Source organism: Balaenoptera ricei, chromosome 1 (genome assembly GCF_028023285.1).
Source record: "Balaenoptera ricei isolate mBalRic1 chromosome 1, mBalRic1.hap2, whole genome shotgun sequence".
NCBI classification, from domain to species: Eukaryota; Metazoa; Chordata; class Mammalia; order Artiodactyla; family Balaenopteridae; genus Balaenoptera; species Balaenoptera ricei.
In genome coordinates, this window is record NC_082639.1 from 18,055,418 (window position 1) to 18,078,450 (window position 23,033).

The 23,033-nt window shown below is 49.4% G+C and overlaps 2 long non-coding RNA genes across 3 annotated transcripts; one reads left to right on the top strand and one right to left on the bottom strand.

Annotated features, from left to right (window-relative positions):
• Positions 1–541: 541 nt before the first annotated feature.
• On the bottom strand, positions 542–12,716 carry LOC132360742 (uncharacterized). Of its 2 annotated transcripts, XR_009501171.1 has the most exons (4): positions 12,586–12,716; positions 8,803–8,899; positions 2,033–3,264; positions 542–1,652 (listed from the first exon to the last, which is right to left on the bottom strand). It is a non-coding gene; the product is annotated as an uncharacterized LOC132360742 (long non-coding RNA). The 2 variants fall into 2 exon arrangements; XR_009501170.1 differs by lacking the exon at positions 542–1,652 and having other exon boundaries at positions 1,659–3,264.
• Positions 12,717–12,966: 250 nt separating this feature from the next.
• LOC132360778 (uncharacterized) lies at positions 12,967–21,092 on the top strand. The gene is made up of 3 exons (XR_009501178.1): positions 12,967–13,135; positions 13,261–13,332; positions 20,921–21,092. It is a non-coding gene; the product is annotated as an uncharacterized LOC132360778 (long non-coding RNA).
• The last annotated feature ends 1,941 nt before the right edge of the window (positions 21,093–23,033 follow it).

Below are 23,033 nucleotides of genomic sequence, written 5' to 3' on the forward strand. Positions count from 1 at the left end.
AACCAAAGCACACGCATCAAAGTGGATGATTCTTTCAAACATAACAGTGCCAACGTCAAAAACATGCCAGAAGAAACAAACTGTTTAAGGATATAAACATATGTGGCAAAGCCATAAGGAAAAGCAAGGAAATGTTAAATATAAAATTCAGGGGTATTCCTTGGTGGTCCAGTGGTTAAGACTCAGGGCTTTCACTGCAGGGGGCCCGAGTTTGATCCCTGGTCGGGGAACTAAGATCCTGCAAGCCGCGTGGTGCGGCCAAAAATAAATAAATAAATAAAAAATAAAGGGACTTCCCTGGTGGCGCAGTGGTTAAGAATCTGTCTGCCAATGCAAGGGACACAGGTTTAATCCCTGGTCCTGGAAGATCTCACATACCACGGAGCAACTAAGCCCGTGTGCCACAACTACTGAGCCTGTGTGCTGCAACCACTGAAGCCCGCATGCCTAGAGTCCGTGCTCTGCAACAAGAGAAGCCACCACGATGAGAAGCCTGCGCAACGCAATGAAGAGTAGCCCCCACTTCCTGCAACTAGAGAAAGCCTGCGTGCAGCAAAGAAGACCCAATGTAGCCAAAAATAAATAAAATAATTAAAAATAATAATAATAAAATAAAATTCAGGATAGTGGTTACCACTAGAGGGGAAAGGAAGAGGGGATGTAATCATCGTGGAAGGGTTCTAAAGGTATCAATGATGTTCTCGTTTTTAAGGTGGTGGTGAGTACATGGATGTTTATTGTTAGTCTTTAATCTGTAAGTATGTTTTATATAGATTTATATACACTCTTTTGTAGGGAATGAAATATTTGTAATTTTTCTTAATTTTGTACATTATAAAAAAAGAGAACCACACTACCAGCATTGGTAGTATTGGAACCACACTACCAGCACTGATACATTGATTTTGATACATTAATACCTATCCATACATCCTGGTCCCAAAGATCTGGGTTCTGATCCCATCTCTGCCACTGACCAGCAGGGTAATCATGGGCAAGACATGATTTCTCTTTGACCCTCAGTTTCTTCGTTGGTAAAATGGGAACATTAGCATGGCTATGCTGCCCCAAAGGGGTGTTTAGTAGTTCCAGTAAGATCATGTATGTGATGTGCTGTAACTGTAGCATCCTGAACAAATGTAACCATGGTAACAGAGCTGGAGGGGAGTGGCTAAAAGCATACATTTTAGGTCAGGCAGGCTCAGATCCCAATCCCCGTTTCTCCACTTCCTCGCTGTGGCCATTGGGTAAGTCACTTAAGCACTCCGAGCCTCAGTGATGGAGGTGATACTTCACACCTCACCGGAGTTTGGGGAGAACTGGTAAGAACATGGATCCAAATGCCCAACATAGGAAATGATGACTTCTCTGGTTTCTCTACGATGTATCCAACCATGTTCAGGTCTCCAGGCAACAAGGTCTCTTCCCTCACTAGAAACAAGGCATCACTGTCCATTTTAGTGAGTGACGTCTGCCATTGTCAGAACTACCAGCCATACCAGGGAGCTTCTCCCCTGCCCACCACACTTCTGAGAGCCATCACAGCAGCAGCAAGGACCCTCCTCAGCCTCTCCAGAGCCCAGCAGCATCTTCCCTGGAATCCGGATCACACAGATTCTAGCCATACCATGCATCCTCCAGCTCCAGCATCTCTGCAGAGGGGTGGAGGGGAAAAAGCAGGCAGACAGACCTGGGTCCCAGTCCCAACTTGGTCCACAGACCACCTCTGACCACAGCTGACTGGACCACGGTGGACATGTGAGTCAAAACAAGCCAGCAGATTCTCTCTGGGGAATTTAGATTGGAGATTGTAAGCAGCTGGGTGGATAGATGATGGAGGGGAAGCAACTAGAAAGCTAAGGATGCTGGGGCGAGAGTCGGGTCACAGCCATGACCAAAGCCAGGGCAAGCGGCGGTGGGGAGCAGAAAAGCCGTAAGTAAACAAACCAAACCAAACCAAACAAAAACAGGTCTGCAGAGAGAGGCAGGAGAACGGAGCAGACAGAGAAAGGAGCAGAGAGAGGGGAGCCACCTGCCCTAGGAGAGGAGGAAGAAGCCTTCCATGCCCAGTGATACTCCTTATCCTTAGATGTCCCTGAGCAGCCCCTAGACCCAGGAAACTTCATTTGTAGCAACTTGCACTTTTCCTAGTTGAGCCAGTTCAAATGGACACACCAGGCCCTGAGAAAGAAATCAGAGGATTTTCAGCGCCTTCCCACCAAACAATCCCTACCGTGGGATGGAGGCAAGTCGTTTCACCTCCTGCGCTTTTCTTCCCATCTGTAAATGGGGGTCCCAGAACCTTTTTCCCAGAACTGCTATGTGGATTCCAGGAAGGCACAGTGGCTGCCATACCACAGGTGTCCTTTTTATCACTCTTAACTAAGGCTTCCTCCAGCCTACAGGGAGATCAGTCACCTCCCCTTTCGGAAGGATCTTTATTTTAACTAAGCGAGTCATAAAACCTTGCCAGAAACAAACAGGATGTATGGGTTTCATGTATTCTCAGAAGCCAGTCCCATCCTTTTGGAGGAAAAAACAAAAAAAACAAGGCTGTGATAAAGATTTGTTGCAGTAGAATCAATCTCCCACAGAGGAATTCATGCCTGTTCTTTCTCTGGAAGCTGTGTGGTACGGATGAGTGAGTCCTGGACGGGCAAATCATTCTCCACAAATCTGAGAATGATTTCCACAAAGTACATCCACAGCAGCTGTTATTTCATCTCATTCTCTCTATCTCATGGGACCTCCCACAGTCTGGGTCTTCTCTGTAAAATCAGGGTATCAAGTCTATCTCCCGGGAGTGTCATGCAGGTGAAATAAATAAGAGAGGAAGACTGAGAAGTTTTCATGTGAGTGTGTGTCTATCAATCAATCAGTCTATCTATCTGTAAATGAATGCAAGTTTTGAAATTTAATCAGTTTCTTGAGCAAGTCAACCTTTCACCTCAGTTTCTCCAATTATAAAATCTGGAAAATGTCAAAAAATAAAAAGTAGCCAAGGGACTTCCCTGGCAGTCCAGTGGTTGGGACTCCATGCTTCCAGTGCAGGGGGAACGGGTTCAATCTCTGGTCGGGGAACTAGGATCCCACATGCCTCATGGTTAAAAAAAAACAAACAAACAAGTAGCCAAACCTCTGGCCCAGAACTTCTACTCCCAGTTATATACCCAATAAAAACATGTACAGCTGTTCACCAAAAGGCATATGCAAGAATTGTTCATAACAGGAACTTCCCTGGTGGCGCAGTGGTTAAGAATCCGCCTGCCAGAAAGAGAAAAACAAATATCGTATATTAACGCATGTATGTGGAACCTAGAAAAATGGTACAGATGAGCCGGTTTGCAGGGCAGAAGTTGAGACACAGATGTAGAGAACAGACATATGGACACCAAGGGGGGAAAACTGCAGTGGGGTGGGGATGGTGGTGTGCTGAATTGGGCGATTGGGATTGACATGTATACACTGATGTGTATGAAATTGATGACTAATAAGAACCTGCAGTATAAAAAAACAAACAAACAAAACAACTAACACTAAACTTTCATTGGGTTATTTGTATGGAAATATGTTAATATAAATGTTTCAGACATTAAAAAAAAAAAAAAATAGAATCCGCCTGCCAATGCAGGGGACACGGGCTCGATTCCTGGTCTAGGAAGATCCCACGTGCCGCGGAGCAACTGAGCCTCTGCGCCACAACTACTGAGCCTGTGCGCCACAACTACTGAAGCCCACGTGCCTAGAGCCTGTGCTCCACAACCGGAGAAGCCACCGCAATGAGAAGCCCGCGCACCACAGGGAAGAGTAGCCCCCTCTTGCCGCAACTAGAGAAAGCCCATGTGCAGCAACGAAGACCCAACACAGCCAAAAATTTAAAATAATTAATTAATTAATTAATTTAAAAAAATGATATAATCCAATCTAATCAGCTGAGATTGCTAAGGCCTAGAGAGGTGGGTGTCTTGCCCAAGATCACAAAGTTCCACCTTCCTCCCAGCTCAGCTCAATGCTTCCACTACCCCATGCTGCCTCCATCTTACCCTGTCAAGACGAGGTGTGTATTTCCTTGCTCCTGGATTCTGGGCTCAGCATGGACTTGCTATGGCCAACAGAGTGAGGCAGAGGTGACAGTGAACCGATTCGAAATCTAGTCAAGACACTGTGCATGTTTCCGCTTGCACTCTGCCATCTCCATGAGAAGAAAGTGTGTGGGCTAGCCACCAGTCCCAAGAGGAGGAGACAAACATGTGGAGCAGAGCTGCTCACACTAAAGGCCCCAGCAAATCCCCACAGAGAACAGAGCTCCTCAGCTGATGGGTAGATGCATGTGTGAGCCCAGCTAAAATAGCAAAAATGCCCAGCCCATTTCAGATTAAGTCAGTCAATCTCCAGATGCATGAGTTGTAGTAATAAATGTTATTGTTTTAATCCACTGAGTTTGAGGGTGGCTTGTTACACAGCCATAGCTGACTGATATAGTCCCCTCTTTCACTGAATTACTAAACTCTTCCCCTCTTTCACTGAATTACTAAACTCTATCAGTTCCACTGCTGAAAGCTAACTCTGCCTTGGCTCTTTTCCTTCTTCTCTATCCCTGTTGCCACTGTCTTGTTTCAGGCCAAAATTTTCTCTGGCTTAAATGGTCTCCCTGCCTCAACTCCTTTCCATTCTGTTACCACATCACACCCAGAATCCTCCTTTTAACTAAAACTCTGACCATGTCACTCCCTTAAAATCCTCCAGTGGCTCCCACTGCACCCGGGATTAAGTCTCAGCTCCATGGCTTGGTTTAAGAGACCCTTCATGAACTGGTCTTTAATTACATTTCCAGCATCACCTCTGAACCTAGCTGGCTGTGACCTTCACACCCTAGCAGCACAGATCTGCTTGTTTTTCTGCCAGCATCCTGCTGCCATACCCATGTCCCAGTGCTATTTCCTGCTCTACACCTTTGTCTCTGTCTGGAAATTAAGTCACCCTTCAGGACTAAGCTCTGGCATCTCCCCATGAAGCCTTATTGAAGCTTTCCCCAGGACAGCTTCCCCAGGGTTAGATACCCCTCTTCTGGATGCCCACAGCCGCACAGGACTGTCTCCATCCCTGGACATCGAGTGCCGGGACCATATCTTATTTAGCTCCTATAGTCCTGACAGCTGGCCCAGAGCAAGAGGTCAATAAGTGTTTATAAAAGGCTCCATGAACTGGTGAGGAATGGGCCCTGAGACATGGACTGAGAGACGGGAGTCCTGGGCTTTAGCTTGGTTCTGCCACTAATTCTCTGTGACCTTACAAAAGACAGTTCCTCGTCTGGGCCTCAGTTTCTCTATCTTGAAAATGAGAGGGTTGGACCAGATCAGGGAGTCTCTTGCTGTGCATCAGAATCACCTGGGGGAACTTTAAAAAAATACAAATGCTGTTAAACAAACAAACAAACAAACAGATGTCCAGGCTTCAACCCCTGAGGGGTAGAGCCCAGACACTGTAATTATTCAAAGCTCCCCACATGTTTCTAGGGTGTAGCCAGGTTTGGAAGCCACTGGTCTGGATGATCTCTGGTTATCTTCATCACTGGCAAGCTTGTTATCTTTAAAAAGTCAAAGACAGGTAAAGCTTGTTTCCAAAGCCTTGCGCTGGGTCAATTACCAGCCTTCAACAGGGAAGGGACCACCTTGAATGACTAAATGCATTGTACAAAGGCTCTCACTGAATTCTCCCATGCTTGTGAGAAAGAGGTCAAAGAAGTTTTAAACTCTCACCATCTGCCCCTAAGACTACTCCTTGGGGCAGAGTTGTTTTCCCCACTTTACAGATGAAGAAACTGAGATCCACAGAGGTGAAATGACTAGCCCAAGGCCACACAGGCAATACGTGGCACAGCTGGGATTCAGAGCCAGCGCTGAGAAACTCTGGAATAGTCACTATTGGCCACATGTGGGCATTGAGAGCTTGAAATGTGGCCACTGAGATGTGCTGCTTTAAGTGTAAAACACCCTGGGTTTCAAAGACTTAGTTCAAAAAAGAATGTAAAATATCTCATTAATAATTTTTATATCAGTTACATGATAATACTTTGGATATATTGAGTAAGTAAAATATACAATTGAAATTAATTTCACTTTTTTTTAAACGCAGCTACCTCTAAATTTTCTAGATCTAAAATTACATTTGTGGCCTGAATTGTATTTCTATTGGATAGCACCGGTCTAGAACCGGTCTTTACAACATGGGTGATATCGCCCCCTAGGGGTCATTTTGGGACTCTGTTCTCATGAAACTTAATGCAATCCCAGGAAGGGGTTGGGACAGTACCCGGTGCTGTGTGGGCAAGGGTTGGAATAGCAGTAGTAGTAAATTAATGGCCAACATTATTAAGAGCTTACTATGTGCCAGGCAGGGTTTTAAAAAAATATTTATTTATTTATTTGGCTGTGCCGGGTATTAGTTGCAGTGTGTGGGATCTTTTTAGTTGTGGCATGTGGGCTCTTAGTTGTGGCATGCAGGATCTAGTTCCCTGATCAGGGATCTAACCCGGGCGCTCTGCGTTGGGAGCACGGAGTCTTAATCACTGGACCACCAGGGAAGTCCCAGGCACTGTTCTAAGCACTTCCCCTATATCAACTCATTTAAGTCCGACCACAACCCTCTGAAGTTGGTGCTGTTATAGTAATTTCCCAGGGAAGGAATCTGAAGCTCAAAGAAATGGCTTGCCTAAGCCCCAAAGCTAGGACACTATAGATCTAGAATTCGAACCTGGCTTGCTCAATTCAGAGCTCCATCACTCATAAAAGGTGACGAGTCAAGTCAGTTCCACTCCCTTCTGCATTCACAAATATTTAACCATATGTGCCGTCACACATTCAAAAAATCTCTGCTGGGTCCCTGTTATGAGCTGGGCTCCATCACTCTCACCTGAATGGGGTCTCTCTCTCTGCCAGGTCCAGTGATGGGAGGGTGCACAGACACCTTCATCCCGCACTCAGCACGCAATCCTCTGCCTGCTTTTCCAGCACGGCCCAAAGAGAAGGGTGGGAAGGTGGTTAAGAATGTGCACATGCATTACCTAAGATCTTATTTAAAATGCAGATTCTGGGCTTTCCTTGGTGGCGCAGTGGTTAAGAATCCGCCTGCAGGGGACACGGGTTTAAGCCCTGGTCCGGGAAGATCCCACATGCCACGGAGCAACTAAGCCCGTGTGCCACAACTACCGAGCCTGCGCTCTGGAGCCCGCGATCCACAACTACTGAAGCCCACGTGCCACAACTACTGAAGCCCGCGTGCCTAGAGCCCGTGCTCCACAACAAGAGAAGCCACCGCAATGAGAAACCCGCGCACCGCAACGAAGAGTAGCCCCCACTCGCCGCAACTAGAGAAAGCCCGCGCGCAGCAACAAAGACCCAACGCAGCCAAAAATAAAAATAAATAAAAATAAATAAATTTATAAAATGCAGATCCTGATTCTGGGGGTCTGGAGCAGGACCTGAGACTCTGCATTTCAGAGAGGCTCCCAGGTGATGCTGCCGCTCCACTGGCCACACTGAGTTGTGTGAGGGGTGATAGTAATGTCAGCCCTGGGATTCAAGAAGGATCTGAGTGTCACAGCAGGAAGGGCTCTTAGGAATCATCCACTCCAACTCCCTGATGGTGCTGATAGGGAGAGAAAGGGTAAGACACTTGCCCAAGGTCACACCGTGAATTACAGGCAGAGACCAAGTCTTCAGACTCCCATCCATGCTCCTTTCCATCCACTGTCTCCCGTTTGCAGCAGCATCCAGGACAGGAGCATCCAGACGCTCTCATGCCCATTTCACACCGTACGCTTTTGGCATTTTCAAATCCTCTCCCCGCCTCCCATCTGAGTTTCCATCCTAGGGGAGTAATCCTGGGAGCAGAGTGGCAGGACAGACCACACTCTGCAAGAAACTTTTAGGGCTGCATCCCCTGGTCCTGGAGCTCAACCTGCCCCTCCCTGCCAGATGCTACACATCTGGGTCCCCAGAAAGCACTTGAGCCGATGGAGTGAAACTGTTTTTAGGACGGAGGAGAGGCTGTCTTCTCCAGACTGGATGAGCTGGGTACTAACAACAGGAATTCATTTCCTAGAAATTAAACACTGAATTTGTTGGTGTTTACAGGATTCACCATCTGCTTTCCCTGCTGGGGGGCACAATACAGCCGTGATTAGAACATACGCTTTGGAGTCAGGTAGTGCTTTGGAGTTAGGTAGACTGAATTTGTTTCCCAGCTCTGTCATTTATTAGCTCTGTGACCTTGGGCAAGTTACTCAACCTGTCTGACCCTGTTTCCTCATCCGTTCAATAGCTAATTACTTAAAGCCTTTCACAGGAATTCCCTGGTTGTCCAGTGATTAGGACTCCACGCTTCCATTGCAGGAGGCATGGGTTCATCAATCCCTGATTGGGGAAGTAAGATCCCACAAGCTGCGCTGTGCGGCCAAAAAAAAAAAAAGGCTTATCACATGTTGCCAAGAGCAACACAGATGTGGACCCTGCTCTTAGGGAGACACCATGGCCCTGGGGAAACCCTCCTGGGACCTGGGACCACAGAGGATGACAGTGGTGCATGCAGGGAACCACGGTAAAATAGGGGGGGACACGTAACCTGCGGCAACCCTAAGATCCCCAGGTGAAAGTGGCTTTGAAGCTGAGCACTAGAGGACAAATAGAATTAGCAAGTGAAGAGGACCTGGGGCCAATGACACCTATTCCACGGGACTGCAGCTTGGGAAAACCTTCCCTGCCATGCACCCCAAATCCTTTTTCTTCATTTCCTATTGCTTACCTGTCCAGAGGTTGCACAGGCCAGGCCTCTCCTCTCATCCTCCTGTTGACCTGCGCTCAGCAAGAGACCCCACCTCCAGTTTGGCTGAGACCTCCTCCTGCAAAACACTGTGCTTCTCTCACTCCTCTGAGCCTTTGCACGGGCTATTCCCTCTATCTGCAATGCCCTTCCTCTTGTCTCCTCCACCCTCTCTGGAGGTTCCTCTGGACCCCAGCGATGGAATTGACCATCCCTCCTCCCTGTCCCACTGGTCTCATTACACATCACACTGGACTGCCCTAGACTGGGCTCACTTGCTGACTGCCTGTCTCCCTGTTGGACTTGAGTTCCGGAAGGGAGGGGGGCACGTGTGTCACGAAGCCCAGGGACCTGTGTGGGGTACCCTTCCGCCTCATTCACCCATCCAACTCTGATATCACCCTCGGGATCAAATTCAACTGTCTTCTCTTTGCGGAAACGTGTCCACTCCTTCCACTGAAGTGGGGTTGGCCTCTCTCCTCTGTGCCAGCCGGTGCCTCATGACATTGTTCATACTGTACAATTCTCATCATCCTGTAATCAGTGCTTATGGGTCTCTCTCCCCACAAGATGGTAACTTCCTGGAGCAGAGTCCGGTTTTGTTCACAGCTGTATGTTTTGGTCTCAATACTTATAGTGGTTCTGTAGTGATTTACTCAAAGAATGAATGAAAGAAGCACACTGACAATTTTACCTTTGTCCCCCAACTCCGTGCTTTGTGCCTCTGGCCACAAATGTCCTTTGTTCATCCCTCCTGGATGTCTCATAGGGAACCCAAACTCAGCTGAGCCACTATCTTCCCCCCTACCCCAGCCCCTCCCGACTGTTTTCTTCCTTTGTAGGCATTATCCTGGTCTTACTCACCCATCCCCAACACTTGGAATCCTCCCTCCTTCCCTCTCTCCCCCAGCATTTAACCATTTATTTCCCTTTTAGGAATGAGGAAGCTGAGGCTCAGAAATGTAATGCAACTGGCTCAAGGTCACACAGCAAATAAATGGCCAGGTCCAGGGCCTTGCTCTGAAGAGCACGGACTCCCTACCTACCTAGCCGGACTCTCACTCCCCCCACGGGTTCTGTCTCCTTTCCCCTGACTTCTCTACACACATTTGGGGCATTTGTGTCTTGGTTCAGGCTGTTCCTCTGCCTGGAAGAGCAATGTTTCCCATTCCCCTTCCTACATATCTATTATAATCTGCTCTCTGAGGCCCTTCTCAAAGCTACTTCCTCCAGGAAGCCTTCCTTGGTCAACTGGATGCAAAATCTCCATCCTTTGAACCCTCTCCTGACTCCAGGTTTGTTTGTGCCTCTTATGCCTGAGCCTGGAAGCTCCTTGAAGACCTACCTATTTCCTCCCCACTCCAGTGACCAGAGCACAATAGGCTCACAATCAATATAGAGTAACTCTTCATGTAAGGCTCAAATGAGCCGAGGAGAAATAACAGCATTCCCTCTCTTCTGTTTAAAACTCTCCAGTGGCTCCCATCTCAGAATATAATCCAAAATCCTCACCATGGCCTGCAAGGCCCTACATGATTCACCCACTGCCCCCTCCAGCTACCTCTCTGACCTCATCTTTTACCAGCCCTCTCCTTAAATATCACCTCCCTGGCAAAGCTTTGACCAGACAACATAAAGTATCTCATCCTTTACTATATCACCCTGCTTCATGCTCATTTTAGCACTTTACCATATCTGATATTTTCTGCTTGTTTGTTTATTGCTTGTTTCCCCTGCCCCTCCCCACCCAAGCACCTTCTGTCAGCTCATCACTATAACCCCAGGGCCTAGAACAGTGCCTGGCTGACAACAAACATGCATTTATGAGCCATGTGCACAGAGGGGGGAACTAGAGCCAATGCGGTAGATGAGATCATCCAGGAAGAGCATCTACTATGAGAGAGGAGGGCCTGGGAGAGCAGAGCAGCTAATGGCTGTAGAAAGGAGGCTGAATCTGCAAAAACAACAGAGACCAAGAAGAAAAATATGACAGTGTTAAGTCACAGGAGCCAGGAGAAGAGAGTGTTTCGAGGGAAAGGAGTGATCAGCAGAGAAAGTCAAAGACTGAACAGTGTCTGCTGAATTCAGCTTCCTGGTGGACACTGATGACCTTGGCAAGCCCCTGACCCTCTGTGGGCCTCAGATGGGAGCCATCTGTGCAAAGAGAGGGACCTCTCAGGTCCTGGGAACTCCCAGCTTTGAGAATCTGTATTTCTGCTCACATTCATATCACTCTTGCCAAAAAGAACAATCATCTACCTGCGGTCTAGGAGGGAAGGGATGACCCGGGGTATCCACCCTCATTATTTACCCATCAGGTAACTGACCAACTGAGGAAGCATCTCTGTATTTCTGGGCCTGTCCTAGGCACCATTAGGAGGGGAAGAGGCCCTAGGGCCTGCCAGTCACGTCCAGGTAGCCAGCCCCCTCCCTCCCATGCCATCCTCTAGTTCCTGGCTTCCCGATGCCTCCATGACAAAGGCCACCCACTTCTCCCCACCAGCTGGACAGACCAAAGGCTGTAGAAGGCCCAGCTGCCCAAATGGTTTTGCTGGCTGCTATTGGTGAAGAGTCCCTTGATGTCCTTGTGAGGAAGGCTTAGACCCTGGCTGTGGCTGCGCCACCCAGAGGACAGCAAAGACCCACGCGGTGTGGCCGATTAGAAAACCCTGGAAGCTGACTCCAAGGAAGAGAGTGAGAGGTTGCTCCTACCAACCAGAGCCATGATGGCCACCAATGCCAGGTGCTGTGCTGAGCAATGACCCTATTTGATTTGCACAGCAACCCTGTGAGGTGGCCATTCTAATCCCTATTTCACATGGGAGGAAACCAAGGCTCAGAAGAGGTTAAGGGCTTTCCCAAGGTCACACGGCTAGTAAACAGCCAAGCCCTGTTTGCTAATGCAGCCAGTCTGACTGAGAGCCCCTGCTCTTAATCCTTGAATCTCACCAGAGCTAGTGAGGCAAGGGGCTTTAGTCTTATATTCTTTTACAAGCAGTTTGACCTTGGGCAAGATTTATTCCCCACTCTCTGCATCTGCAATAAAGCAGATTTCTTAGTGCCCTTCCATTTCTGACATTATGTAATTAACTGGGATTTGTACAGAACTCTACAGTTTATAAAAAGGCATTCATAAGGCATCTCATTTTTTACCACAGATCCTGCAGTGGGGGAGAATTATCCTCTCCATATTATAGATGTGCAAACTGAGGCTCGAAGAGACGCAGTGACCCGTCCAAGGTCACAAAGCAAGTCAGGGTCGCCGGGCTCCGGGTCTGGAAGCCGAGGCTCCACACTAGACGCTCCTCCAACTCCGCTCCAGAAAGGGGCGACCCTGCGGCGTCCGGACCTGGCCGGCAGGGGGCGGCGCCCGGCTTCCCTCGGCCGCCCGGGGCCACGTGGGGGAGTCGCAGCCCCCCGCCCGAGGGCCGCCTCCCGCCCAGCCAGATCCCCCAGAACGCGCGCCAGGGATCCCGCAGCCGACCCCGGGTGCTGCCTCGGCCCACCCTCCATCCTGGGGCTCCTGGGGCTCCGGGACGCGCGCCCTGACGCGCCCTTTCGGCTGGGCAGGCCCTCCGGGACCCCCTTACGGCGAGTGCCCCCACCCCGTCTGAAGGCGCCGAGAGGCGGGACGCCCGGGCCAGCGGGGCGCCGATGAGGGCGCCGCCTCCCCTCCCAGCTCCACCGGGACGGCCGGACTACGAGCAGCCGGGGCCCCGGCGCCCCCCACCCCCCACCGGGAGGCGCCGGGCTCCGAGCGCTTACCCCCTCCCGGACACGCAGGTGCGGACCGCGGGCTCGCCCTCCCGGGTCCTCTTCCTCGCGCAGCGCCTCGTCTCCCCGCCGGCGACTGCCTCATCTCCGCCGTGACCCCCAGCCCAGCTCCGGGCGCCGCCCGCCCCGCCGCCCCGCCGCCCCGCCGCCCCGCCGCCCCGCCACCCCGCCGCCCCGCCGCCCCGGGGACTCTTCCGTGGCCCGCGCCCTCTCGAGCCCCACCTCCCTGCGCCCTGCGGCTCCTGCTCCCCGCTCCCCTTCCCGCGCCCGCCGCTCCTCCTCGCTCCCCTCCTCCAGCTCCTCCCCACACCGCGAGGCTCCCTCCCTACTCTGCCCCCCGCCCGCCAGGAGGGAGGCTCGGCCCCTTCCTGTCCCTGCGGGGCGGCCGGGAGCTCCGAACCCCCGCCTCCGCCGTCGCCGCAGGCCCAGGCCCAGGGGTGGGTAGGCGCTGAGGAAGGGAGGCGAGGAAGTTCGCAGCTCGGTGCTCCCCGGTTCCCACCTGCAGGAGAGAGGCTGTGTCCGGAGTAGGGGGTGGTGAGAGGTGGGCCCTGCCCAGATACCCTTGCTGAAAGCCTAGCCTCCCCCATCTATCCCTGTCCCCTGTGTTTATCCCTAGTTAGGTTTTTTTCCCTTCATTTAACAAATATTTATTGATCTGTGGGTCAGGCATGCTCTAGGCACTGGGGACATAACAGTGAACAAAACGGATGTGGACCCGATGGAGCTTACATGAATGTTGTAAGTAAAACATACGAAGTGTTTATAGAGGTAAATAGTGTGGAGGAAAATGAAGCCGGGAAAGGAGATAGTGAGGTGCAGGCTTTGAACAGGGAGGTCAGGGGAGGCCTCCCTGGGAAAGTGGCATCTGAGCAAAGACAGGAAGTGAGGGAGTGAGCCCTGCAGAAATACGGGGAAACCACGCTCCAAGTGAGGGCAGCGAGGCAAGGGCAGTGAGTAGCAGGAGTTGCGGTCAGAGAGGCAGGGGAAGGGGCAGCTGCCTCCCTCATTCAAACAGCAGATCCTGAGCAGGGGACCCAACCCCCAGGTTGCAGCAGGTGATGGGGGTGTGGAGAAGAGTCTGCCTGCTTCTAAGAACCAGGGTTGAGAGAAGACTTGAGCACAAAGAGGAACAACGGAGGAGAAAGGTTCAGGAAGAGGCTCAGGGCTGGGCATGGCCAAGTTTCATGCCCTCAGGGGGAGCTGGCCTTCTGTCTCCTTATGGGCTTTTTTTAAAAAAAAAAATTTATTTATTTTGTTTTTGGCTGTGTTGGGTCTTCGTTGCTGTATGCGGGCTTTTCTCTAGTTGTGGCGAGCGGGGGCTACTCTTCGTTGCGGTGCGCAGGCTTCTCATTGCGGTGGCTTCTCTTGTTGTGGAGCACGGGCTCTAGGCGCGAGGGCTTCAGTAGTTGTGGCACATGGGCTCAGTAGTTGTGGCTCACGGGCTCTAGAGCGCAGGCTCAGTAGTTGTGGCGCACGGGCTTAGTTGCCCCACGGCATGTGGTATCCTCCCGGACCAGGGCTTGAACCCGTGTCCCGTGCATTGGCAGGCGGACTCTTAACCACTGTGCCACCAGAGAAGCCCTCCTTATGGGCTTTTTGTCTCCTTGTTCTTCATGTATTTCCAAGCCTTGTTATTAGGTGCATCCGCTGCTAGGATTGTTATATCATCTTCATGAACTGACTCTTCTATCATTATGAAGTGACCCTCTGTCCCTGGCAACAGCTCTTGTCGTGAAGTCTCCTTAACTGGGTGTAGGGAGAGGCCAGCAGCAGCCCCTGCTGCTGGTTTATTTCCAGCCCACACAGCTGTTTGACATCTGGTACACCCCAAACTCAGCAGCTTCTCCAGACTTTCTTTCCAGTGTCTTTCTGTGTCCTTCTGTTCCATGAGTTCTCTACCCACCTGGACCTCCCCTCCTTTCTCCACTCCTCACCCTCCTGGTTTACCATTTGATGATTGGCCTAGAACCTTCATCTCTCTCTCAATCTCTCTCTTTTTTGGAAGGCTCTGATCAATGATCATCAATAATGCAAAAGTTCTTTTTGTCTTAGCGCAAATCCCAGGCAAATAAACCACTGGCAAAAAGACAGGAGTTATTGGCAGCCACACCTCGGCCTTCTCCCCTCTACTCAGGCCCTGGGCTCTTCTCCCAAAAAGGAAGTAGGAAGATTGACCAATGCCAAATGTAGGCATTGCCCAAAATAGGTACTGCTGCTGATGCCCCAAGTTGAAGCTTCATAGAGGAGGAAGGGGCCCTGTCTACACAGCCCAAGCATCTGTAGCTGCTGCCAAGGTACCAGCCTGAGATCTGCTGTCAGAAATCACATGGCAGAGAAAATATAGACATGCCCGGGCTGTGTGTCCTCACTGAAAAGACCCTGATAGCCCCAGAGGCTGCCCTGACCAGTGATGAGAAACAGAAGGGACAAGGACGTGCAGCATCTCAGCACACTCTAACAGCTGACATCATTTAACAACGAAAGCAGCCGGAGATGCACAGTGCCACTGGACAGCTGGTTTAAGGAAAAGGCTGGGTCTGCAGGAGAGGGTTCGCTTCAGCTTCTCAGACCTCACCCTGGGCCAGCAGATGTGCTAAGTACAGTCCCTACTCTCGGGAAGCTCAGAGTCCAGGAGAGAAAACCCACATGCCCTTAAGCACAGCGCAGTGTGGGGGAAGGGAGAGAGGTGGGGGCGGGTAAGGAACAGAGGCAAAGGACAGCATGCCCTCCCTGGGAGGTGAACAAGGGCCACCCCTGTGCTGAGCCTTGAAGGGCGAGTAGGAGGCATCTGAGCAAAGAAGGGGGAAGGAAAGCAGAGAAGTTCCCCGGTAGAAGGAACAGCATGTGCAAAGGCACAGGGGCTAAAAGAGGGAATTTGGTTAGGGAAACTGCAAGTCTGTAGATATTGCTAGTGTGGGGAGAAGCAGTCAAGATGCAGCTGGAGAGGCAGGAAGGGGCCAGCTTATGAAGAGCCTTGAATGCCAGGTAAAGGAGCCTGTGCTTTATCCTGAGAGCCATGGGAGCCAGGGAAGGGCTTTGAGCAAGGGAGTGGCATGATTGGACAGGGTAGGTTGGCAATCCATGGTACCCTGAACTGTGAAACTCACATGGAAATCATCACAATCCCTACTGCTGCCATGATGAAAAAACCTGGGGCAATTCCTGATCAGCTTCCTGACCCCTCCAAACCATCCTCCATGCTTCATGAGAGCAGGTTTCCTAAAACACATGGATCCCTTGCCCAGACAGCTCCAGGCCCTCCCCATTCTCTCCTGAAGAGGTTCTGACTCCCTTGTTCTGGCATTCCAGGCTCTTCCCAGTCTGTTCCCACTCTGTACCCTGCCTTCTCAAAGCTGGCTCATGCTTTTCCTCCCACGTGGAAAGTTCTGACCTTCATTTCCATTGATCAGAATCCTCCCTCATTTCCAGAATCTCCTGCCTCCTTGGCTTACCATGACTCATCCCTCAAGGCCCAACTCCAAAACCCCTTCTCTGCAGGGTCCCTCTCCTTCCCCCTGAACAGAAATGGTGGTTCCCTCTGTGGAGGTCCAAGGGCCGAGTCGGGGGTAAAAGTGTTGACTCAGTGATCAGACTGAGTTTGAATCTTGATTTCGCTGCTCAGTAGCTGTGCAACCCTGGGCAGGTTATGGCAAGTCCCCTACATACGAACGAGTTCAGTTCCAAGAGCCCGTTCATAAGTCCAATTTATTGGGAAGTCCAACAAAGTTAGCCTAGGTACCCAACTAACACAACCAGCTATATAGTACTGTACTGTAATAGGTTTATAATACTTTTCACACAAAAAATACATACAAAACAAACACAAGAAATAAATAAAACATTTTTAATCTTGCAGTACAGTACCTTGAAGAGTACAGTAGTACCAGCTACCTCACCGCTGCTTTTACACTGGCTTCCGGACATCCTGGGCTTGAAATAAAGATACTGTACTACTGTACCCTATACAGTACTTATGTGGTTGGACATGTGAATGCACGTTCCCATCTTTGAAAGTTTGCAACTCGAAGGTTCGTATGTAGGGGACCTACTGTATATAAATTCTGTGAGCCTGTTTGCTCATGTGTAAAATGATCACAATAACAGTACCTACTTCGTGGGGTTATGATGAGGGCCAACTTAAAATTGTGCATCTAAGTACATAGCCCAGTGCCTGGCACACAGTAAGCCCTCCATGAGTGTTCCCTATCACTGTAATTGTAATTGGAATGCCACACCTTTCACAATTATTTTACATCCATCTCCCCCAACATCATGGGTTTCTGAAGGGTAGAGGTTATTCACCTAGCCATGCCCCATGCACAGCACTGACTCTGGCACACTGTAGGCATTCAACCATCGATGGATGGATGAATGGATAGATGCATGAAAGAAGCCACCCAGACACTCCTGCTCCCATAGAGTCCACCTTGCTTGGGTGGTGGGAGCCAGGCTTGCCATCTACTGAGGAGGGTTGAACGAATTGTGTGTCAGGGGACTACGGTCTGGGGCAAGCTTTGTCATCAGACAGTCTGCGGTTTGCAATTTCTTCAGGGGAGAGCAGTCTAGACAGAGGTGACAGCTGCACCAGGGAGGAGCAGGCACTGCATGGGAATCAGAATCCAGGGGAGGGCTTTTCAGGAAACCGGAAGCCCAGCCTTCTCCCTGTTTTCTTCCCTCCTCACCACTCAGGAGCTGGCTAAGCAAGTTTGCTACCAGTCTCCAGCAGTGGAAATTCGTTCTCAGCTTCGACCAGGGGACAACAAAGAGGGGTGCAGCATGGCCCCTTGCCAGCTGGTGTGAAGGGTAAAGGGAAGGATGGAGAATCTGTCAAGGAAAGGAACCAATATTTATTGAACCGTTCTTATGTGCCAAGCACGACGCTAAGTGCTTAACGTGCATTCCCCGCTCCGTAACCCTGCCAGGAAGGTACCATTGTGGATTGCTGCTGGATGAAGAACCAGACACGGAAGTTAGGGGACTTTCTCTTGCAAGGGTAGTAACAGAATGGGACCTCGATTATATCTAAGTCGCGAAGCCCGTGCTCCCCCCATGAATCATGCATCTAATCAACAAATATTTCGAGCACCTTTGCTCTGCACAGTGCTAAGGTAAATGGTGCAGGGCAGCAAGGATAATTCAGATGTGATTTCTACTCTCAAGGTGTTTATAACCTGAGGACAGAGGTTAAGCCTCACTAATCTTTGTATTCTCAGCCCAGAGAATTCCCAGTGAATGTTGAATACAGCACACAGATTGTCAGAGCTGAAAGGGTCTTTGCAGTGCAAGTACACCAATCCCGTTAATTTACAGATGGGGAAACTGAGACCTAGAATGAGGAACTAACTAGAGGATGTGGTCAGGAGCTTGAGCTCTGGAGACAGACTATTTGGTTTGAATCTCTGCTCTACCACTTACCAGCTGTGTGACTTTGGGTTGGTCACTTAACCTTTCTGAGACTCAGTTTCTTTGAAAAAAAAAAAGGGGGGTGGCTAAAATTATAAGAATGAAGTAAGATCATCCATGCATGGGATTTAGCATAACACTTAAGTAATCCCACAACACATTGTGCTTTGATTACGATTAACCAGTCACACAGTGAGTTAGTAACATATCTGGACTAGACCCCAGGCTCCCTGACTCACAATCCAGTGCTCTTTCCAGCTCTCCATGGTTCCTTGTGTCCATTCGAGTAGTGGTCGGAGGAGAATGGAGGTCACCTAGGGAGGGGGGATGCGTGTGCTCAGGTATCTGCTGTCCTTGGGGAGAAGTGCCCAGATGTCCCTGAGTCCCTGTCTCAGTGTTTCCTGCCACTGCCCCTCCCCATCTTTGAAACCTTCCCACCCCCACCCTCCCCGCTTGACTGCAGTCCAGAGACTCACTCCTAACTGGAACATGCAGGAGACTCTTGATAACATCCCACACCTCCCATTGCAATTTCCTCTGGGCCAGATGGGGTGGGGCTGCGCGGGGGAAGGAGCCAACAGGAAATGCCCCGGGAGCAGTGAGGGATGGCTGTCCAGAGAGCAGTCAGAGATAGTATCTCCAGCATCAAACCTCTGTGCAAGGAGGAGACAGGTCCCACAGGAGAGGTTTTTCTGTTTGTTTTCCTCCGGATTGACTTCGAACCAGAGAATTTAATTAAGAGCTTGATTGCTTTGCCCAGGGAATAGAAATCTGAGGGGACAGCGAGGCTGAGGCTCGTGGTGGCCAGGAAGGGAGGGAGGGCCTCTCTTGACTCAGATCAACCCGTGATGGGTTTAAGTTGCAGCAGAGAAGTTCAGCTCACGGAGGACATTTGGTGTGACCCCTAAGACAAGAATCTTTCCCTACAGGATCTTGGGAAATTTTAGATTCTGTGATACAATTTGTAAGAAGTTTAAACCAGCCAAAGAAATAGGCAAAGTTTGATATTTCCCATTGTCCCCATTCATATCACTCTGATTGTCTTCCCTGGGGCTGTTGGCGTATAGTGGAAAGCCAGTGGGCCTGGGTTCAAATTCTGATACTTTAGCTCCCTGAGCTTCAGTATCCTCATCTGTAAAATGGGGACAACTCCAGCAACCCATTCACCTGATCTACCTATAAAATGAGAATAATAACATCTTTCTTGCAGAGTTGGGGGGCAAGGAATAAACAAGACAGAACCTGGTAAATAGAAGGGAGGTAAGTGTCAGAGAGAAAAGAGAATGGACTTGAAAGTTAGGCCTGGGAGAAAATTCCAGCTCTGCTACTCTCTTATTGAATGAACTTGGGCAGGTACAGTACTTCTCTGAGCCACAGTTTTCTCACCTGTAAAATGGGGATGTTAGTGCCTACTTCCCTGGGTCATTGTGAGAATTAACTGAAACAGGATATGGAAATACCTACCACTTGGCCTGGCCCATAGTAGGCACTCATTTAGTGTTTGTTAAATTTGAACACCCCTCACCCCCTCTATCACCACCAGCTCCCCAGGATTTTTCATGGAGGGAAGGAATTTCTGAGGAAGGATTGTTTGTGGTTTGGGATAACTTCCTACCTCTCTGCTCTCTGAATCTTCTCCAGGCTGGGTTGGAGAGTTAGTAATTTGCAAAGAAGAAGACACATTTTCCTGACTTCCAGCAGGGCCGACTTGGGGCTGGGGCCAGATTAGTCATTTTAACAAAATTCACTGATCAATTCTGTTTAAAAAAGAAAAAAAGCAACATTCAACTTAGTCTAACGGGTCAATTATTTGTGGATGGAGGTATGTCCCCCAAGAGGAGCAGATTTTCTGGTATCTTGGTTTAATTCATGACAAAGCCATGTGAGAAGGGCTTTGATGCTTCTGCCCCCCAAATGGTCAAGAAGAAGCTTCTACCTCGATGTCCCAGCTTCAGGCAGTCTTAGGGATGTCTTAGGAGGAAAAGAGGCAGCGAGAAGCAGAGAAAAGCACAGGGACCTGGTTTTGAGTCCCATTCACTTGACCGTTAGTTCTTGCCAGGTGACCTGGGCAGGACCCATCATCTTTCCAAGGCCCCATTTCCTCTCTCCTCCACCTTCTTTCCGGTTTCCTCTCCTCCTGGAGGAGGTCTCCCCAGCACCCCCTCTCAATCATGCTCTTTCCCCTTACCCTGTTGCAGTATGTTTTTTTCTTAGCACTTACCTGACGTTATATTTTCATTGTTTACCGTCCATCTCTTCCACTACTGTCTATCCTGTTTGTCAATCTACCCAAGGCCCTAGATTAATGCCTGCACATGCTAGATGCACAGTACGTATTTCCCAAATGAATAAAATAATGCAAAAGGGCTATTACTTACCTTACAGGACTGTGGTGAGGATTTTAGTGTGTTTTCACCTCACTCCTCCACTTACCAGCTATGTGACCTTAGATGAGTTACTTCCCTGCTCATCTGTTAAATGGGCATAGTAAAAGCATCGCCCTGTATTGTGAGCGGCACATGAAATGATGCCTATAAAGTATTTAGCACATTGCTGGGTACATAGTAAGTGCTCAGTGAAAGTCAGGTATTTGAACAGACAATAGTTGAATTGAAAGGTTTACTACAAATGTAATGGAGCAGGACCCTATAGGGCCTTCCTGGGACAGGACCCACCCCTCCCCTACCCCACAAGTGCCCTCCACCTGCCTCTTATTTGTAGAGAAACTTTAGCCTCCTAGGCCTTCCCCGAGTTCCAAAGAATAAATTTAATCAGAGAAGTGAGAAAAAGTCAAGCAAGACAAAATAATAATAGTTTAGCCATTAAACAAAGTCAAGGACATTCAGTTCCTTCTCAAGGGCTATAGATAATATTCTGAGCCACGTCCTTTGAGCTGCTTTGCAGATACTGAAACCCCCACCAGGTGGAAGAAGTTAAGTGCATGCTGCCCACAAGCACGTAGACCCCAGAAGCTTGGAACCAGAAGGTTGATGATGTTGACTCTCGATTACCTCACCACCAACCAATCAGAAGAATGTCCACGAGCTGATCATACACCCCACAACCTCCCTCCCTCACCCTGTCTTTAAAAACCTTTCCCTGAAAGCCATCAGGGGGTTCAGGTCTTTTGAGCATCAGCTGCCTGGACTCCTTGCTTGGTGCCCTGCAATAAATGCTGCACTTTCCTTCACTACAACCCAGTGTCACTAAATTGGCTTTACTGCGTGGGCGAGTGGACTGGAGTTTGGTTTGGTAATCCAAACTTGGTATGTGATATGGAGAAAACTCCAGAACTAGGGTAAAGGATGCGTGAAGACTAGGGTCTGCAATGGGGAAGACCAGGCAGAAGGAAGTATGGGGCCTGACTCCAGCAGTGGCTGTGGGGAAGATGAGGGGAGAAAAATTAGGACCATTTTTGAGAAGCCCAGTAGGTTGTCACAGACCAATTTCAGACTCAGGGAGAGACACAGAGAGCACCCTCAGTCAACCCTGCCGCCCTCCACGATCTTGTAGTTCCCAGAGGATTCCAGGACGGCACCCCTCCGAACATGTCAATCAATGAGAGAAAGGCCTGAGGCCAAGAGGGTGACAAGGCACTGGGCAGAGGATGCAAATAATTCCTTAATTAATCTTCACAACAGCCTTTGAGGAGGGGATTATCCTCCTCATTTTATGGATGAACTATCTGAGGCTCAGAGGGCTGAAATAACTCCCCAGGCCTCCTTAGGGAGAGCTGGAAAAAACAGGAGCCATCTGCTGAAAGTTCACTGAATGCCAGGCACTGCCTTGAGGAACACTTTTTTTTTTTTTGGCTGCGCTGCCCTCTGGCAGGATCTTAGTTCCCCCCACCAGGGATCGAACCCATGCCCCCTGAAGTGGAAGGGCGGAGTCTTAATCACTGGCCCGCCAGGGAAGTCCCAAGGAACACTTTCCATACAGTAGCTCCCAACTGATCATGAGGTCTGTGCTTTATTATCCCCATTTTACAGATGAGGAAACTGCACAGAGTGGGTTGTAATTTGCCTAAGGACTCACAGCTAGTAAATGTCTGCACCAGGATTCCAATGCAGGCAACTGGCTCTGGGGCCCACGCCACTCAGCCTGAGTCTATTTCTCCAACTATGAACTAGGATTCATACCATCTACTCTTAAAGGACTGGGGGGGACAAAGGAGATCCTAATGCACAGGGGAGCATTATGAAAAGTATAAAGTATGAGGTGAGGGATTGCTATTCTGGAACCGAGATTAAAGGAGATTAGGGAGAGTAGCCAGCACTGTGCCTGCCCCCGCGGACAGCTCCGCAAAGCTGCTTCCCTGCCTCTCTCCCCCTTGTATCCCTAAAGCTCACGAGCCCCTGGTTCCTGGAGTGTTCTTTCACCCTGTGGCTGTGTGCATGTTACAGAGAGGAATCCAGTAAGTATTGGGTTCTTTCTCAAAGATGAATTGAGCAGAGAGAAATAGGGCTGATGCTGTAAACCCACACATCTACCAGTCTCATTACTTTATAATCCCATCATACCACGCCCGCCAGGGCCCAGCCAAGCTGAAAGGCAGAATTTAATTCTAAAACGTGGCTTGGAAAAAAAAACCAAAAACGTGGATGCTTCCAAATTTAACCCTCAAGTATCGTGGAAAGATCAGCTCTCATCGCTCCAAAAAAAGTTTGACAGTTTCTAAAATTCAAGGGAAACTCCTGGCATGGAAAATTAATTGACAGATACATTTGAGATTCCTAAGCATCTTCTTAAAATCTCATGTGTTCCCTTCAAAACATAAAAAACCTCTGAATTCCATGTAGATATAAACATTCATTTGAAACGCAATTTTGAAAAATTAGAGCTGATTTTTCACCCATCAGAGAATAAATTTTAAAAGATTGGTAATACCCAGCATTGGCTAGGATGTGAGGAAATGGGACCCTCATTCACTACTGGGAGAAGTGCATATGAGGATGGTCTTTTTGGAAGAAAATTTAGCATCAGCTGTCAAAAGTTCGAGTAAGCATACTTTTGACAATTCCATTGCTAAATATCAT